Raw genomic sequence first — 20,613 nt, forward strand, 5'->3', positions numbered from 1 at the left:
CAGTATTTGTTAAAGCTCTCACACCAGCACTGTTTGGAAAAAATTATTTTCAAAGTTCAGGAGATTTTTTTTCTCCAAATCTTCTTTGGTCCAAGTTTCAAAGAAATTTTAATTGCAAAGAAAATCTCAAAGTCTGCCTTAGGGAAGAAGGTTTTACAGCCATAACAGTCTCGCTCTGCAGCAATTCTTTTCCAAATATGGAATTTTCATGCCTTGTCTATGTGAATACAATACTTTTCATTCATCTTTAAAAACAATCTCTGAGAGGAGGTGGAAGCAAAGGCATTTTCCTATGGCCCTGAATATATATGGTTCCCTCTGCCCAGGCCTGGGAGAAACCACCTCCAAGCCAAGAAGGAATAGAAAGCACAGAGCAACTCTGCGCCCAAAGCATGTGCAGGCTGGAGCGCAGCTAGTCACATCGGGCAGAGCAAGGTGCCCCAGCAAAGCTAGCACATCTGCACTAATCCCCAGACCAGGAGCCACCTGACCACAGCTCTGACTAACCAGGTAGAGCAGTTGGCCTCCAGGACAAACTGCTGTCCCAGCTGAGCATGTAAAAGCTCTGCCTCCAAGTGCCATGGAGGTAAGTCGGATGGATTGGAGAAACCACAGCCTCAGAGAAAACTGCTGTCCACATCTGGAACCTAGGAACTGCTTGACCCCTGAGATAGCAGCCACTGCGCTGCTATGCCATTTGTGGTTCCCCTTTCCAAATTTCACCCTCTGAACCCTTGAGCACACCAGCTCCTTTCCTGCCATTCAGCACAGGGACTGCAAGCGCTTGTGTGGCCCACCCGTTACACACCAGCTCTGCTAGTACCACACCAGTCCCTCCTGCTCCTTGAACGTTTCTGCTGCTCCCCTCGGGATCCTGCTTGCTGCAGCTATGCATGCAACGTTCAACACAGCTTCAAAGGAACAGTAGCAGAAGGTGTTTCCCTCCTGCTTCCCAGAGGGGAGGTCTCCCGAGCTTCACAAGCCCACAGTCAGCTCTAGAGGCAGAAGCCTCTAACACCCAAGAGACAGCACAGCACCAAGCAGGCACTGGCCTCTTCATCCCTCTCTGCCAAGTCAATGCAGTGCTAAAGCCTGGGTATCCAGCAGCTCAGGGCACAGCCGGACACACATTGGCATAGAGCAGAACACCTGCAGCACAACCTCCTGCTGCCACCTCACCAAGCCCCATGCACCAGGGGTGCTGGCATCTCTGACCCAATGGAGAGAGAAGTCTGATCCCAAGGGATAATTCAAGGGATCACAGGCAAGTCAGTCTTTCCTGGGAACCTGACAAACTGCGTGAAATGCTAGAAAAAAAGCTAAACAAAGCATTTGGAGCACTCAGATCTGACAGGGCATGGCTAGTCTTTCCTTTGCATAGGAAAGCTGTACTCTACTAAGCACTGTGCATGCTAAGACCCACCAATTGCTTTGGCAGAGAAAGGAAACACAACATATCTGTCTAGCTTCTCAAATGCTTGTGAACAAAATTGTTAATGGAGGCGGAAGAGTCAGAGTTCTGAACGGGTGAGAGGAGAGAAAAAAAAAAAAATAACACAAGAGGGGAGACACAAAACAAAACCAGAGAAGCCCCATTGCCACAAGCCCAAATCTGATTTAAAAATTGAAAGGGAAAACCCAAGCAATTAGTTCACTCATGACCTGGAAGAAAATGACAAGGAACCCCATATAGGAAGCAAAATCCACAAATTACAGGAGATTTTCATAGTCAAGGCTATTGCAAGAAACTTCTGAAGAACTGGACTGAGCCAGGGGACTGGCCAAACAGAAACTGAAAGTCAGTGCCAAACTGGCATTAGCACCCAGGTGAAGCTGAAAGAGCACATGGAGACCCTATCTCTAGCTGGGCAGCAGGACAAGGTGACATTGCTGCTCCTACCATGCCTGCCTGCAGAAGCGGACACTCAGCCAGCCACCATGCTTGCTGCACATCCTTGCCATGGGCCTGGCACCACTAGCAGAGAGAACATCAGAGATCCTTCCATCCCCATAAGCCCAGGATGAGCAGTGCTGGTTGTGGGGAAGATGCCTACAGCCAGAGTTCATCCTGCTGTGGGGAGAAAGCTCCAGAGCTCGGAGCAGGTCTTTAATCTTAGGATCTCGATTAACAGCTGCATCTGAAAGTCATCCCCTTGCAAACACCCTGTACAGACTCAGAAGCTGCATTCCCGACAGCCTTACATCTTTTATGCCCCATTACCTCAGAAGGAGCCAGAAATGCTCCCATACAGCAGGGCAGAGAATGCCCACAAGCCTTTACCACCAGAGCTGATCCTCATGGCCCAGCCCAAGGACACACAGGAACCACCATCACTCCACTCCTTGCCTCCTGCTGCCACTTCTGTGGGCTCCAGAGGTCAGCAGAAGTGATAAGAAAGGAAAGGCACAAGCACAGGACTGCCCAAAACATGTGAGTGGAATCAAAGCAAATAGCCCAGACAAGTGGGCATCTGGATAGCAATTAAAGGACATATTAAAATTAAAAAAAAAAAAAAAACAAAACCAAAAACAAAAACCACAACACAAAAAAAAAAACAACAAAACCAAAACCACCACAAAATGGGATTTTTACACTTTGAAAAATGTGGTAGGACTTGGGTTCTTTTAAGCAAATGTTTGGCAGATGCATGAATTATTTATCATTTAATATTGTGTGATTAAATGGAAAATTTAAGATGTTCACAGCTTTCTTGTCTGCATCTTTCCACCTCTCATGAAAGTCTCCTCAAATTCCTACAGAGAATAACAAGTGTGTATTATACTGAGGCAGAAGGATTCAAAGAAGCTTCCTTCAATTTGCTAGTCATGGTTCAAGGTCAGGCTCAGACTCAGTCCTCTAGTTAAATAAATATGTCAGGGACACGTCACTTTCAGGGAGGTCTTTCTGCTGCTCACTCTTCCTCCCTGTACATTTTAATCCTCTGGGCAATTTAATTCCTGGAAATGTCTGCCCTCACTATAGGAGACATGTGACTCTTTACAGAATGCATGAGACCAAGAAAGTGTCTTCCTGTGGCAGCACACTCATTTTGAGACTAAGACCAAGTCAGCATAGGATCACCCACGCTGGAGTGGGGAGGTCACAAGGGAGAAGAGAGCAGTGAAAAGCAGGACACGACCTGGGGGACTTGCACCACAGGTCTCACACCTGCAGCTTTAGCAGTACTTTTTTTTTTTTTTTCCAGTGTAATAGGACAATCAAGTTGTCCACAGCCCAGATCAGAAGCACCCAACAACTTTCTGTTGCAGGTACCTTAGGCTGAAAGCAGCCTGAAGGGAGGCAAGTGGCTTCTTCAGCACTAGGTCTGCAGCAATAAACAGCTGTCAAAAAGGACAAAGAATGAGAGTAGTCCCTTTAATGCTAATTTCAGCCTGATCTTTAGCACTTCAGAAAACTGTTACAATGGTTTTCTTATTTTGAGAGGCACTCATTAAGCAAGAATTAGAAACAGGATAGTATAACAGATAAGAAAATTATTTCTGCAACATCTTGCCAAAATCCACTGCTCTGCATCTGCACTCCTCAGACACCCAGGCTACCAGACTTGGCCCTGTAGCATCTGCACAGCAGCCAGAGCACCATGCCAGAACATTTCACTCCCAAATGCATGGTCACCACCATCAACGACCACCACCAGAGCAATACTGTCCTGCCTAAACACAGGCTTTTCTGGCATGTGGAAGAGGCAGCTCCAGCCTCAAACCTTCTCGCTGTCTAAAAATTTCTGACCAAACGCACTGTGGAGAAAGGAATCATGGTACCATAGAAATTCAGGAACCTGAATGTTGCACAGCCTTATCCCCCAGACAGAAGGCAAATATGCTTTGCTAAGATGCAGCACTGCTCAGAAAAATCCCCCCCAGTTGGCAGAAACCCCTGGTAGCCAAGTCTCCTACACAGGTAGGTCAAGTTTATTTGAAAATCTGAATCTCCAAGAGGAGCACAGCAGGAACTGAACCACTGCACACCCCTCAAGGCTGCCCAGGCAATCAGAGCCCTGCTAGGTCCTCTCAGGATGCACTTTGAGCAGAAACAGGCCAGTAATGAGCAGGTGTTCTTGAGAAAGGGCACCAGAGCTTCACAGACCCAAAAGGGCCTCTGGACAGTCACCTCGGTAGACTTTCAAAGCAAAACCCACCTCCCCCTCACAAAGCACAACCAGGAGGCATTTGACCCTCTTTCTGGGCCAGTGACCTGTGTGCTGCAGAGGATGGGCCAGATCTCTAAACAAGAAATCCTCACAGCACACCATTCACGAATGAGCTGTAGATCAAGGCTTTCTCCAATCTATAACAGACTAAAAGATTATGACCTCTTTGTAGGCAACTTGCAGACAACAACAATAGGCTGTTTTGCATTCAATCGTTAATGATAGGTGCATTATTTATTTGGAATCATTTGCTTCATTCTACTAATTACATCACCACTACTAGCTTCTGATGGTGCTCAGCACTTGGAGTCATGTTCCAGGAGTCAGACCCTGTCCAGAACAACACAAAACACAACTGCCAGCACCACATCTCAGTAGCATAAGTGCTATTTCACTTTCCCAGGAAAAACAGGCAGTTTTTGCTGAAAGCTGCTCACTGCCTTGCAGATACCAGTCACATATACTTTGGATAGCCAATACCTGGCACTCCTGCACACTGCCAGATGTTCAGAGGGAGCTGGTGAAACCAGCTCTTGTCCCCCAAGGACTCACTTGGAAGAATCAGAGGAAACTAGCACTGTTATCTCGCATTCCTCTCACCCCAAGCCCTTCTTGCACTCACAACCCAACCTCCCTGCTGCAGGAAGAGGTAAACATCACAAATTTGTGCCAAATCCATCAACCAGGTCAGTGCTGTCCCAGAGCTCATGGCTCCACCAAGCAGTCCTCACTAGGGCTGCCAGAGCAAACAGCTCCATGAAGAGAATCTGCCTGGAAACTGGCCTCTCTCAAGGGCAGAGTGGCCCCTTCTCTCCCTCCTTGCCACAGGCCTGAACATTTAATCTCTACTCCTCCAGGCACACAGCTGAGGGCAGAGGTGCCCCGATACTACAGCTGTGCAAGGAAAAACCAAGCAACAATCAGAAGAGGGCAGAAACCCCTTTCCCTGGAGGGACCAGTCCCTCGGGAACAGGGCTGAATCACAGTGGGAACCCCTGGAGACAAGGATGGGGAGGCTGTCTCCCCTGGGGCCTTGTGTGGCAGAACAGCTACACACGGCTGCACTACAGACAAAACTTCACTTGAATGCAAAACCAGAAGCTTTTAGCATCCTGTCTGGTAGAACAAATTTTTATATCCTTCCATGCCTGGTAAATTCTGTTCACAGAGAACAAGAAAAAAGGAAATAAAAGCCTTAATAAATGCTGGAAGAGCAGGGAGCTCACACCAACTCTTAGCCCAGCATAGCTCCTGGATTATCTAGGCAATAGTTTATTTTTCTCTCCAGTATCATTTTCCCAGCTTGATCTCTACTGTCGCAGTATGATGGTTTCACCCCATTAGCCTTGCTTAAAAAAGTGATCCCAGGACTGTGAGTATTATTGCCCACATAAATCAGAAGGCTTTGAATACAGAGCACCTTTAAATAAACAGCTGATGGAAGTGAAGTTCCGGGATCATTATTAATAGCTTTTCATTTCTGTGTCCGCTGTGCTGTGACATTCTTTCCCAGCAGAAAGCCTCCGCTTCCTATCCCCAGTACATCTGATCCCATGAGTCTTCCAGTCAGAATGAATGACTGTACCTTTGTGTTAATTGCATAGCCCGTTCCACAAACTGAATACTAATACTAACTAGCAAGAAGAGGAGAGTTTGCAGACCAGAAGCGATGGGACAGTTTGAAGAAAGGCATGCTAGCCCCACTGCCTTCCCTTCTGCACAAAAGCGGGGAGTGGTGGTCTTCTCATCTCCCCTTAAAAAAGGGCAGATCCTGGCTCTTCCAACACACACCAGTGAACGCTACAACAGGTGACAAGGCCCTGCTCCATTTCTGTCCTGTCTGCCCAGGGAGTGTGCCCTGTACTGGCCAGACACACAGAGGCTTTCCCTACTCTGCCAGTTCCATCACACTTCTCACATACTGCCCTGCACCCCCACAAGAAGAATGCCTGCCACTCTCTGCATTGCAAATAACTCCTGGCTTGGTCCAAAGGGACACAGACCCTTAGGGAGGCAGCCAGCACAAAGCAGCTGCATCAGTACTTATAGGTGCTATTCAAAGACTTCACCCAGCCAGATCCAGGTTTTTTTTTTCCACTAGCATGCCATGCCCAGGGAGGAATCCTTTTCCTCCTCTACCTTCAGCTACTAGGGTCTCTCCTGAGAGCCGCAGGCAGGTTCAAGCAGCCCAGAGCAGATAAGGACTCTAAACTCAATGGGCAGATCTAAGGGCAGAAATAGCTAACACTGGAGAAAGGCAAACCACCCATTCCCCTCTCCCAGGGTGATAAGTCTGGGATGGGACTAGACACCTACCTCATCAGGAGGGACCTTGACCACCCGCTCTGGGAACCCCCTGCTTTGCTGTCTGCTGCCAGAACCGACATACAGGCACTCCCAGTCTGGATTCCCAAAGTTCTTCCTGCCTAGGACCCAAGCAGAATTGCTGCTGCTGTATCAGCAAATGACATCATTCCTCAGGTCTGTGGCTCTGAAGAGAGACCAAGTTTCTTCTTGGAAAGGGTGTTCAGGCTCTCTGAGCCACTTTGCCCAAAGAAAGGAGGAAATGGTCCTGTTGGCAGCCAGTCCCAACAGTTACCAACATAAGTGCAAGTAAAAAGGCTCCACAGTGGCCAACAGTGCCGAGGAAGAGGCTCTGCTCTTTTTGCCCTTTACTGCAGAGACAAGAACTGAGGGTCCCACTGCTACACCCCACCCCCAGTTTAATTTTGCTGTTCTTGAGTAATGACACCACATACAGGTCGTGCTGCTCAAAGACAACACACAGGCTAAGCAAATATGCCAAAATGGCCTGTTGCTTCAGTGACCTTTGCTGTGTATAAATCAAAAGGGCTGCAGACAGCAGCAAACTCCAGGAACAGGTGATGGGTTTTGGTTTAACTACCTGCTGTTTGCTCTTTCCCAAATCCAGTTCTCAGCAAGGAGATTCAGAACACAAGCATAACCAAAGGTTTACCTATGAGAGAGCCAAAGGGGAAGCAAGCATCAGAAAATTGTACAGTGTGGCTGAACAAAGCTGAAAGATCACTACAGACAGGATGCACATTTCTTAGAGGACTTTAAGAAGAAAAAAAGTGATAAATCTGTCTACTGATTTTAGAGTCCTTCCCTAGCTAGAGACTGAATCATTGATATCATGATGGACTAGCACAGAGACATGTCCTTATGACAAATCAACAAGAACACCCTAGATTTCTGAACATGATTCTGCAATCCAGATATAGTACTAGCCTTTCTCTTGCAAGAAACTCCAACCGCTGTCAGGTGAAAAAAACCCACTTTGATTCCCCCTCGATTCCCTCCAGTGTTCTATTTGCAGACTGTGGATCAGCATCCAGCAGCCACGTAGGAACTCTAAGCAAAGGAGATGTAGTGAGCACCACATATGCAAAACAAGACAGCCTCAGTGTGTCACTAGAAATGCCGCTTTCCAATCACCATACTTCAGCACCCCATTGAAGCATCAGCTCTCAGCAGAGGCCAAACGTACAAATTGCAGTTGAAAAGGAGAACACTTCCAAAAGCTGGAAACACGTGAACACAGCAGACTAGAACAGAATCTGCAAGCAGCTTCACTTTAATGTCACTACCAAACTAGTGGCACAATGAGGAAGGGTCAGACTGGGAGCTCTGGGAACAACCATTCTGCTCAGCACAAGTGATAAAAGGGAGATTAATTGGCCAATTCCTCAATCAGGCATAAGGGCTCAGGGCTTTGGTGTAAAACTGCATCAAACAAGACCAGTGTCTTCGATTTTGACATTCCAGAATGGACACAGGACACAGCGCAGGGTTTTGTACAGGTCATATTTCACAATCAAGCCCTTTGCCTCTGCCAGTCCTGGCAATAGTGAGACTATGAGAATCTTCCCTCTCCAACACACAGGCTTTGAAGGGTCTTTCCTGATGTACCTGCACAAAGCAGGGACCTTGGGGCCTTGTATGTAGGTTCTAATGTTATTATTATCAAAAGGAATAAAGAGGGACATGGTGAAGTAAGAGGCAGCAAAGCAGCCCAGGGAACAAAGGGAGAAAGAGAGAGAGAGATTACAGTAGCAACAGGGAAGACAGAAAAGCAAAGGGACAAAGTGCATGCGAAAGAATAGAGCCAAGGAGAGATATGCATACACGTGAGCAAGTAGGATTGTGCTGGAACACGTGAGTATGTGTGCATACAGGAGGGGGCATGGAAGCCCATACAGGCAGGAGCAATCATTTGCAGTTCACAGTCCTTCAGACCCACTGCACGTTTGCAGCCTTGCACTGCTTCAGCAAGGGGCCTCCCCTAGAATGCCCCAGTGCACATTCAGGACTCCCATGACCTAATTCTCTTCATCCAACACACAGCCCAAAAGCAGCTCAGTACTGGCAACAGTGAAAGATCTTCACAACCAAAAAAAAAAACATTGAAAGAAGATGGCTCTGAGTACCCTCCCTTTCCCCAAAGCGGTTCCATGCTTGAAAGGAGGAAAACTTTACACATACACAGACATGCTCCCACTTCCCCACATGAAATTGCGGCTTTCTCTGGCTTTGTCAGTCTCACACACCTTGTCCATTTGCATCCTGCTCTCTCACTACACTGCAGACCCTTGCTGTCTCTCCCCTTCTTCTATGGGCTGTTTCACTTCCTTCTCCCTCTCACATTCCTCTCCAGCTCATTTGATGACGATCAAATTAGAACTCATGCACGTAGCCCCAAAGTCCCTAGTGTGTGCCTGAGCAGAGCAGGTCCATCCAGAGCCCACCACCCCCAACCCAAGCAATCAGATGCAAAAGTGCTGAAATCCTGAATTGCATGCGCACCCTTACTCCAGCATGCTGTGCCACTCCCCTGCATGCTGCCACACCAGTCTCCAGGCCCCCACCACTCTTAACACCACCGGAGCTAAGCAGTGGACTGGCTAAAGTCAACTGGGACCACTGCAGTGCAGACAAATGTGCTCCTTCATGTCCTCCCCTCCAAATAACCACCCTTCTCAGGCTGCTGGGCTGGCAGCACCCTCATGCAGAGTTTGGGCATCCAAAGCCAAGAGGTGTTCAGCCAAAAAGCCGTTCTTCCCCACGTTGGACTCAGAGCTCTACACATCTCTTGCCACTCATCTCCCCATCAGACCTTACAGTGAATTGACACCAAAACTCACACCTGAAATGCTGTCACTGTGATTCAAAAACAGACTAACAAGACACAGCTGGGCTGAGCAGGGCTGGTATCAAACTTTTGAGAAGTTCAGGACCAAGCCAGACACAAGCACTGCATCTGTGCAGTCCTCAGCCCTCCACGGTGGAGTGCACCAAAAACATTAATTCATGAGACAGCTTTCCTCATCTTGGTGCACAGAGGCACAGATAGACCTCACACACACAAACATATAAAACATATAAACTTATCAAACACTTCACACACCAGCTAGAAAAGGAGAAAGAAAAACGGTCATTGCTATTTCTAAATATACTTGGGAGGCACCAGATAACAGTGATGGACCAGATATAAAAAAAAAAAAAGATGAGTCTCAGTACCAGTCTTTGATCGCTCACAAGGGAAATGCACGTGCTGCATTGTAGAAGCCAGGACCAGACATTGTGTCCTACCTCTGCCTAAGCCCAGCTCAGCTGTGGTTTAAAGAAAAGGCCTTCCAGCCTAGTGCTTCACAGTCCTGCCCTCTCATTTCTATTTCACAGCAGCTTTTCACAACCAGGACAGTGCTTGGTACAATCAACACAGACTCAGCAGCAGGTTTTTCTGCTTCTGGGCCTGCCCAAGGTTTGGAAAAGACCTCCCTAACAGCACCAAAACTGACTGGAACCTGTGCCCAGGAACCGAAGGGAGATATTCAGCAGCAGCCACAGCTCCGGAGTGGTCACAGGTCAGATCATGTACTGCCAGCTTCTCCATTGTGATGGACTGAGGCTAATTTACACCAGCTGAGCACTGTACACGAGTAGCCCTGCTCCGTGAGGCTTGCTTTCCAGCACTCAGTTGTCTCCCTAGCTTCTCACAACAAAACACAAGCCTGGCAGCATTGCAGGCAGTGGCATGCCTTTGCTCAGGATAGTTTGAATGTGCCTTTGCCATTGGACCCACAGGACAGAGGCTCCATCTCCTATTGCACTGCCTAGATCTAACAAAGGCTCTTTTGCAAAGGGCACAAGGCACCTTCCTACAATGCAGGCACCCCAAAGGTGTACGCAATAAAATGTGTTTAACAGTCCCTGTACTGGGTCTGGCTGGAATGGAGTTAATTTGCTTCACAGCAGCTCATATGGTGCTGTGTTTTAGATTTGTGAACAAAACAACGCTGATAACACACTAATGTTTTAGTTATTGCCAAACAGTGTTTGCACGGTATTGAGGCTTTCTCTGCTTCTCACTATGTCCCATTTCCCCCCCCCCCCCCCCCCCCCCCGTAAATAGATTGAGGTTGCACAAGAGGTTGGGAGGGGACACAACCAGGTGGATGGCCCAAGCTAACCAAAGCTATAAAAGGGTGGAGGGAGCTCAGGAGGGTTAACCACTTTTTGCTCAGAGACTGGCTAGGCATCAGTGTACCCATGGAAGGCAGTGAATCTTTGGCTTCGCATCCCTTGTTTTCTTTCTTCTTCCACCTCTCCTTCACTTATTAAACCATTTTTATCTCAACCCACAAGTTCTATTGCTTTTACTCTTCCTTTCCTCTTCCCCTGTCTCAATGGGAGTGAGGGAGTGAGCAAACAGCTGTGTGGTGCTTAGCTGCTTACCAGGGTTAACCCACAACAGTCCCAAAACACACAGCAGCATCATTGCTGATCGTGTTCACTGCCAGAGCAGAGGAAGTCAGACTGACCCTGTTCCAAATAAATTAACCAGAAAGCTGCAGCCGTGGCACAGTGAGAAGCTGCTACTCTCCTTTCACAATGCTGAGCCTCAGTCCAGTGATATGAACTCACATCACCTGTCCTGGGGCTGCCCAGCCCCACCAGCTCATCTGGCTGCCATCACCTCCCAGTGAAGCATCCCCACACCCATCTCTAATTCACCAAAGCAGATCAGCACTCTAGGTGTAAAACCAATTCAAGCCTGAACTGATGGTTCCAGCATACCTCCCAGCCAGACACGAGTCTCCCATTGCACAAAAATGTAAACAGCTTTTTTCAGACAGAATCCATAAATGCTCATCTGTGTTTGCTACTCCAGCTGGGGAGGGTTCAATGCTTGCATTTCACTTCATGCCTCAATTGCTTTGAGGTACCAAGGAAGGGAGCAGCATCATCTGCCAGCACAACAGTCAGTCCTCTAGGCAGGACTCATTATTTCAGAGTTCACAACCCCAGCTCCAGCTCACAAGCTCTTGTCTGCCTTAGCTAATTCACTGCCAAGTCCTGGGCAAGGCAAAGCAAGGCCATGCCTACATCTGGGTCAGCCACAGTCCCTGGTCGCTCATCCCACAGTCCGTGGAGGCTCAGAGTTGCAGCTTTGGTCTGTTGCATGCCTGTGGCTTGCCCACTGCCCACAAAGCCAGCCAACCAAGGCGCTGACACCAACCTCTGCCATACCTGCCACAGACACTGTTCACATCTTGCAGGGCCACCAGGAGCTGAGCTAGTTCAAACCCACCCAAGGGTTCACCTGAGAAATGAACTTGGGTGGCAGCGCAGAGAGGAGGGATTTGGGAAGGACACGGTCCCTCCTCAGCCTCCGTGAGAGTAGCTGAGCCATCGCCCAGTGGAGGATCGTGGTTCTAATCTCATCTCTCTCAGCACCTTTCAAATTAATTCGTTAATTGGCATGTCAGGCTGTGCATATGAAACGAGGATGCATGGCTCCCTCTGCCGGCACGCGGCCCGAGGAGGGGCCCCGCGCCCCCCGCTCCCCTCCAAGAGCCCGGGAGCAGCCGGCGGGGGCCGCGGGCACTGCCCCCGCGCGGATCAGAGCTGGCGTGGGAAGAGTCCTCCTCTCCCGTGTTGCGGGGCAGTAAGGATGCCCAGCAAAGGTGCTCCCTGCCTTTGGACAGTATGACTGGAGCAGGAGTTTTATTGCAAAAAATATCATGCCGCTGGGGAACAGCCCCGGAGGGCTGTAGCAAATGGGTGTTCAGCTAACTTTTAAAAGTTTAAGCAGGGATGTAATTTCTTAATGACTCTGCTGATGCTCAGCTATTCCTACCTGCCTGCTATCAAGAGGTTCAGCTGTATTTCATAAGCAGGAAGGCGGACAAGTTCAGAAAGCTGATAAAGTCCAGCTCCTGAAGGAACCCCTCAACTGTATGTCCTCAACCTTCTAGGCTCCAGTGACAGGGGAAACAATTCCCTCTCCCACACATGCACAACACTCACCAACAGCCACATGCCTTGTCAGGGCCATAACAAATGGCGAGAACACTTGTTTTCACACTGTCTAAAAAAATGGAATAGTGAAGATCCAAAAAGATCCAAGTCCAAGGGTAACTCTGAAGTTTGGTAGCAGGTAGGGGAGGTAGAGTGTTCTGTCCCAGGTTAACAAGCTCATTTGTTCACTTTTAGTATGTGTCCATCTCAAACTGCTCCTCTCTAGAGACGGTGACAGCGTGCTGGCTGTTGAGAGCAGGAGGTGCTCTGGGCTTAAGAGTCACTTTTAACAACAAGGATTACTGGAGAAACAGCATTTGGGGGATTTGGGATTCCCGGAAGCAGCTGCAGAAGAAGCAGAGGGAGATAATCCCAGTGTAATAGACAGAGATGCAGGGAAGCAGGACGGGAGAAGGTAGTGCAGCATCCTCAGGCACACACAGAAGCTACTGTCTTACACAGGTCATCCTGCACAGTGGGGACAACCATCCCACAGCAGAAAGAGGCTGCCAGAAAAAGTGCCTGGCCCAGGGTTCCCAGTACCTTTCTGATCTGGAATGGCCAGACCATGAGAGCTTCTAAGCCTCTGGAGCAGCCAAACCTTTAGCTGTCCTTCCTGACTCTGGCCCATGAGGGGACTCAGACCCAGAGGGGCAATCTGCAGCCAGGAAGCCCAAGCTTCCTGGGCAGCTTGTAGCCCCCAAGTGACCTGCAATTAAACAGCCAGCAAGGGGAATCCAGTCTCTGCCAGGGAAGGCGGTGGGGGTGCGTGTGTGAGGGGTGGAGGAAGGCACTGAGGGGAGCAGACCCAGGACAGGGCCTGGGGGTAGAGGATGCGTGCACCGGGATACCCAACTCCAGGGCCTCTCAGCTGGGCATAGCGCCTCAGATCATCCATAAGCTGGGCCCTGCCTGTACACAGCTCCTGAGGGCCAAACCGTAGGAAAGGGCAGTAGTAGTCAAGAAAGAGGATCAGAGACAGATGGATTCTACCCACAGAGGCTGTGCTGAGTTGCCAGCTGCTGCTGTGCACAGCGCTGAGGGACACAGCTTCCCTAGCTGACCCCACAAGCTTCTGGCTGCAGCACACAAGAAGGGCTGCATGCTGTAAGGTACTGGATGCAGATCAACAGCAAGAACAAGCTCTCTCCTGCCAGACCAGTATCAGGACCATATCACACACTCCTGCTCCAACTGAGTTTTGCAATTAAAACCTCAGAGAAATACTAGCTTACCAAAGCAGTGTTAAAATCCCGTGCTTGCTTCTGCCACTGGTGTTTTCAAATGTCTTGCATCCTTGCTCTGCTGGGCATACACACCTTTCCACATCCACGTACACACCATTACACCCACCTTCATCCATAGGCTTATACTACACAGACTTCAAAGCTTTTGAGGCTCTATTTATTGCCCAAGATGTTTCTATGGTGACTCCCTTCACATTCCATCATTGGCTGCAGAAAGCTTCTGACCATCAGCAGCTTCAGGTGAGTTGAGGGCCTCAAGATTCAAGTCACCTGCAGTCGTTAATGCCACCAGCTACAGTTAATTAGGAAGAGATTAACAACACACCTGAAGTGGCAATGGTAAGTGAGACAATATCAGCAAGTAAAGAGGAGTGATCCCATGTCTCCTTTCCTTTGGTGTTCTCTACAGTAGTGTAGGAGGGAGGAACAGAAGGGTAGGAGGTATCTGCAAAAGGGTACTGGACAAACAGTTCTGCTCTCATGATTCCCTGGAAGGACTTCCCAGTCAGTAAGGCTCACACAACTGCTGTAGCCAGAGCACAGGACTACTTCACCCTATGCAGTGGCTGGCCCTGACCCACTGCTTCCCAAACCAGACACAGGATTCTCCCAGCTCTGCCTGGTAAGCACCTGGCTAAATGCTTCTACAGGGCAGCCACAGATCTGGGGCTGCTGCTGACAAACACCAGGCCCAGCATCACTTCTGTCGCACCCACAGCTTTCATCATCAGCTAGTCGGGGCCAAATTCAGCACAGGCAGTGTTGTTCTCTGTAAAGCAGACCCTGCACACAACAGTTTGATAGTAGTGTTAATAGGCACTTTGCCCAGAGTCTCAGTCCTGCAGTGTGTGTGAGCTAAGGCATAGCTCTCTCGCAAGAGATCTGAAATTAGTAAGTGTAGCACTGAGTCAAAACTGAATGAGCTCCGTCGGGCTTATTTTTCCAGGGTCATTAATGGCACTGCCAGAGCCAGAGTGAGAGGGGAGGAAGTGAGTAAAAGCAGAGCAGCAGAATGGGGCACAGCACACTGAGAGGAGGCAAGCGTATGTCTCCCACAGACAAGAGAAGCAGGGCAGGACTGGGAATCCAGAGAAGTGCTGCCATTTGATGAAAAAACATCGTTAGGTTGCAATGAGTATTGTAACCTTCACTTGTGTTTAGTGACTTATCCTGAGATGGGGCACCCAGCAGAAGGGAGACACTTTCTGAAAAGCATCTTGAATTTCATCACTGCTTGTAGGTTTAGCAACAGCGAATGACCTAGTCTAAACCCAGCCCTTGGGCTGGAGCATAGATGGACTACCTTTGGGCTGGCCGCCTTTCCTAATTCCAAGGGCACAACTACATCCACACTCAAGAATGATGCAGGGGCCTCAGTTTAGCAGGGTCTGTCCTCCACCTTCTGTTCGAAGAGGCCTTATAGGACCCCTGGGGAGAACTGCCTGACAGCACCAGGGCTGCCTCTATCCCCAGCTGGTACCAGTGCGCACACACGCCGGAGCAGGGGCAGCAGGGCACCAGCAGAGGCTGGGTCAGCTCAGTAAGGAGGCAGCAGAGCTGGCACTCTGAAACCCAGAGTCTGAAGATAAGGGCCATGCCCAGCCCACCACATCACAGGCAGACCCAGACCAACCCATGCACTGTGAACGGTCTCTTCTCATGCTCCCACCTCCTAATAGTGTCATGCATCCCTGTTTGCCTTAGATGCAGCAGGTAATGTTAACAGCAAAGGGAGCTCTGCAGCTGCAGCGGGCTCCATACCTGGCTGCCAGCTACCACGTGACAATGCCCACAGTGTCCCACAGGCCCTCAAATGCAAAAAGAGAAGGTGCCATAATGATTTCAAAGAGCTGGAAACATTGATTTGCAGTGAGAACCCAAATCGCACTGCAAGAAGAGCATCACCAAGAAGACCCACAGCTTCTGTAGGAAAAGAAAGAACATACACCCTCTGCAGGTGTCCCAGCTGGCCTCGTGGGATTAGGGAAGGCAGAGATTGCTGAAGATGACATCCACTTTTGCTACCCAGACATTGTACTGTAGAACCTGCACTAAAGTGCCATCCAACAACCCTTACCCAAGAGGGCTGGAGAACTATATCCTCTCAGCCGCAGCACAAAAAGCAATGAAAAGAAAGAAAAATAAAGGAGACACAGAGTCAGACTAAAGTAAAGTCTGGACTAGTCTTTGAAAACAGGGTTCTTGCAAAGGATAAGACTGAAAATTACTGTAATGTGCTGTATTCCTTTTACAGACTGAAAATAATAAAAAGTGATGATTAAATGAAAAAGAAATTGTGAACTGGGAGGAGGAGTCTCTGCAGTGGCTATGTCAGGAACAGAGAGCCCTTTCACTAATCCCTCCACAGATCTTTGAAGCAGAAACTAACCCACAAACTGGATGCAACTGCAGATACAAAACCTCCACAGGGCTGAGTCGGTAGTGGGCACCCATCCCATGATAGATGAACAGGTGAATTCCAGTCCAAATCCCTGAAATGAGCTCCTTATATGCCAGGTCTGCACGGGAGCAGGTAAGGCTGACAAGCAGCAATTTGTTGCCCAAATCCTGCCATAAAGATTCAGCTTTTCGGCTGGGTGGAACAAGGACTGTGCTTCGGAAGCAACGCAGCTCACAGGGACATGCAGGCAGGAGCCCCGCAAATGCTAGAGTTGCCAAATCCAAGGGGCAGAGCTCTTCACCCTCACCTGCAGCCCAGGGCACAGCCACACACAGACATTACCCAAGGACAAGGTAAAATGCGGGTAGTGCTGCTAGCTAGAGAGCAAGAAGCTGGCAGGTGCCAAGGGTGCAGGGCAGGATGCTCTCAGGGTTACAAAGAGTCCAAAGCAAAGCTGGTTAAATCCCTCCCCATCAGCCACCCTTCCCTGCAAAGAAATGCCATGCAATAAACCGGTGGTAGTGAAAAAAAGACATACAGAGAGCAGCAAGGCACTGTACACCATGTCCACCTACCACCTCAGGCAAGGAGTCTCGTTGGGACTTACACCACAATATCTTTACATGTAATTTTTTTAAAAAGCAGATTACTTAAAATGGCCCACGCCTCAGGATATGTATGGACTTATCTGCAGAGAAATGTCATTGCTTGTACACGTAAACACAGTTGCATAACCACATGGTTAAAATATAATGACACAAAGTCATACATGGTTGTATTCTTATGTACAAATACTGTTTTGTGACACGATGTCGAAAGAACACAAGCATCACCACACTATTTCTTCTTCAATCTATTTTTCTTTACTTTTCAAACATGGGCTTTCAAATTATAAAAATAATTAATTGAAAAATATGTAATTTTACTTTAAAAGGACTAACGTCATATCAAATCCCACCTAAAGTCCAGTTCTGTTTCAAAGTTTCCATGAACAATTTAATCCTTCTAATGAAATAAAGCCCATGGGTAGCAAAAGAGCTTTCAGACAAACAAACAGTCCCCCCACAATATTTGCAACCAAATTTTACTACTATGGGCTAGTGATTAGGAGCACAAAAGTAAAATCTGCTAGGAAAAAAGCCTGCTAGCTCAATATCATTTTCAAAGTGCAAAAACCCAAAAAGCTGATCAGATAATATACACAACAAACAGTAAATGATGACTCTATTCTGAGAATACTTATACACAAGCAAGGAACTATGGATATTTCAAATATGATATTGCATTTTAAATCATTAAAATATAACATGATTTGATACAGAGCTAGGAAAAATAGAATTTTAACTGGTATTTTTAACCCACTGACAGCCTTTTAATTTTTTTTTTTTCCTGGAGACCTGCTAGCTTCTTTTGAAAAAGAGTTTTAAAATTGACCTTGTTTCAGTAGCCACTTCTCTGTCCTAGGTATGAAATTACCATATCATATTATAAAGTGTCAATGCACCAAAAAGCAAAGGGCGTTTTTTTGTTGGGTTGTTTTTTTTTTTTTAAGGCAGGAACAAAGCTGGCTCTTTTCACCTATGAAACAGCACATACTTCTTTCACAAGCCCACCAATTTCAACATTGTATTCAACAGCAACCAGCATTTCATGCAGAGACCAAGCCTCACTTGCTCTGACCCCCAACCTCGCCGGAGCAGAGAGATGTATGTGATACAAAAGTCAGTACAGAATCTGGGCCAGTTTATTCAGATTTCAGCGCTACACTCTGGGTACTGTCAACATTTTCAGGGATTTCATCAATGAGCAGCAGAACCACCCTTTGGCCTTGAACACAAACAAACACAGTATCAATACAGGAAAACAGTTTCAGATTCTTGTTTCCATTTCCCCCTGCTATGTGATACCCAAAGCCAGAGAAGCAATTTATTTTCAGCATTTGAAAACTGATGTACCAGGATCATGATCTTCAACCCCGATAATTGTTTGCTGCAAATACTCCTTACCAATGCTCATGAAAGAGGTGCAGAGCATCCACCAGTCTCATAATGGAAAACCTGGCAAAGCCCAGGCTCTGTCTGAGCTGGGCACAAGATCTCCAAGCACAGAGACTGCAGACTTCAGGCATTCTCTGAACATTAGGTACTCTAAAGAGATAAAAGCAGGTCCCAAAGAAACAGTTGTAATCTGAGATTTCCTTGGTGGCATGCAGGACTATGGTATTGTCAGTTGTTGCAACGCATGGTATTTTAACAGCATAGTACCAGACTAGTAGCAGGGACAGAGAGGTACATCTCCCCATTTATTTCCTCAGGCCATGCATGCAATCTCTGGAGAACCAGAGCTCTGGTGGAGCCATCCTTCTTAGCCCTCTCAGGTCCAAAGACTTCTCTGAGATGCACTGCACTGTCTTATGAAGTTACATCTGAACTCTTGAGCCTGTCTCTCCTTGCTTCTATATACACCATCATCTCTGTAACTGGTCTTGTTCATGCACAAAATAAGGTTAGAAGAAAAGACAACGTAGATCTCCCCAGATTGTAAAAGATGTTACAACTGTCAGAAATCAAACAAAAAAGAGAACAGAGGCATCTACTGCATCCCTCCTTCCCCTGTTGGCACCACGAGCGACCACAGGAGCCTGACTGCCACAGGATGTGCTCCCAGGACACTCAGCAAGATGCACTTGCTGTGGCAGCTCTGGGACTGGATGAGCTGCTGTAGCTGGGCACACAGGAGGAGCAGATGTGGATGCAGTACTTGCTCCCAGAAGGACCATGCACAGCCGTTTGGGAACCACATTTTAAATGAGGAAAGTGCTAGTTTTAGCACAGTTATTTTTAGTTTGTTGTTAGAAAAATGTGGCTCTGTAGAGACGTTACCCTGCCTGCTAAAAGGACTCGGGCAGGACTCCTCAGGCATCTCGGCTGCACGTTCACACACATCCCTGAGCGAAACCCCTGTGGTAACAAGCATGAAGGGCTCTGGTCTCAGTAAGAAAAATGGTGAGATACCTCTTGGGTAGGAAGGAGCCCGAAGAGGATGTTTTAAGACACCACCGGCTTAAAAAAGAGCTGCAGCTCTTTAAGCACCTGAGCGCTTTAATTGAAGGGTATGCTGAAACACTGCTGTTGGCAGAGCCAGTGCTGGAGCCGTAGGTACCACGCACTAAGCACCCTGGCAGCGATGCCCAACGGGGCAGATCTCCGATTCGCCTGCCCTCCAACACCGATGCCCAACGGGGCAGATCTCCGATTCGCCTGCCCTCCAACACCGAAGCGACCCAACGCTCCTGCCCCGGCGCAAATCCCGGGGCAGCCCGGGGTGCCGGGGCTGTGCAGCCCGAAGTGGCGGCGATCCTGGCCGCATCCCGCGGCCCCGGGGCGGCCGGGGGCAGGGCCGAGCTCTCACTCGCCTGCGGGGAGCGCCAGCCATAGCCCCGCCGAGCAGCAGCAGCAAAGTTTGCGGCGCGGCGAGGGACGGAGAAGTTGGGCTCCCCCGCGGTGCCCGCCGCGCCGCGCCGAGCCCAACGCCCGCGCCGACTCTTACCTGGGGCGGCGGCCGCGGCGGCCCCCCCGCGCGGGGCGCTCGGCCTCCCGCGGCATCCTGCGCGGCACCCGTGCGGCGCGGCAGCCCGGCACGGAGCGGATCGCAGCCCCGGCACGGAGCCGAGCCCAGCCCCGGCACGGAGCGGATCGCAGCTCCGGCAGCCCGGCACGGAGCCGAGCGCAGCCCCGGCACGGAGCGGATCGCAGCCCCGGCAGCCCGGCACGGAGCGGATCGCAGCCCCGGCAGCCCGGCACGGAGCCGAGCGCAGCCCCGGCACGGAGCCGAGCCCAGCCCCGGCACGGAGCGGATCGCAGCCCCGGCAGCCCGGCACGGAGCCGAGCGCAGCCCCGGCACGGAGCCGAGCCCAGCCCCGGCACGGAGCGGATCGCAGCCCCGGCAGCCCGGCACGGAGCCGAGCGCAGCCCCGGCGCGGCGGACAGTGCGGCGCCCCGATCGGCGGCGGCGGCGAGCGGAGCCGGCTGCTGGCACCGCGCGGGCACGGCGTGAGGCGGGGCGCGGGCGGCGGGGTGCGTGGCCGGGGATGCATGTGCGGCGAGAACCGCCTTCCTCCCCCGCGCTTCCTTCGCTCCCTTCCTTCCCTCCTTCCCCGCCAGCCCAGCCCAGCCCAGCCCAGCCCAGCCTCTGCTGGAGACTCTGAGAATGCAGCGCCGGGTCCCCTCCCGGGACCGGCCCCGGGGACCTCCCCTGGAGACCGGCCGCGGGGACCGGCCCTGGGGACCCCGCCGCGGGCACCGGCCCGCTCCGCGCCTCGGGGCCCGGCTGCAGCGCCCGCCCCACCCCTGCCCTCCGGGACCCGCCCGGCCCCGGCCCTGGGAACAGCGGCCCCGCCGCGGCCCCCCGAGCGCGGGGGGGCCCTGCCCGCACCGCGCGCCCTCTCCCGCGCCCTGCGGCGGCCCCG

General features: G+C 50.0%; 1 protein-coding gene across 6 annotated transcripts in view; it reads right to left on the bottom strand.

The window, feature by feature from the left end:
• CDH22 (cadherin 22) overlaps nt 1-20,613 on the bottom strand; it is a 125,338-nt gene that overhangs the window by 65,010 nt on the left and 39,715 nt on the right. The window contains exon 1 of one of the 6 annotated variants that reach the window (XM_042801035.1): nt 19,695-20,125. The exons of the other annotated variants lie outside the window; for them this stretch is intronic. The gene's annotated coding sequence lies outside the window, so the exon portion shown is untranslated. Of the gene's footprint in view, nt 1-19,694; nt 20,126-20,613 lie in introns of those variants that run through there. 6 annotated transcript variants of the gene reach the window in all.

Source organism: Tyto alba, unplaced genomic scaffold (assembly GCF_018691265.1).
Source record: "Tyto alba isolate M040663 unplaced genomic scaffold, T.alba_DEE_v4.0 Super-Scaffold_33, whole genome shotgun sequence".
Taxonomy (NCBI): domain Eukaryota; kingdom Metazoa; phylum Chordata; class Aves; order Strigiformes; family Tytonidae; genus Tyto; species Tyto alba.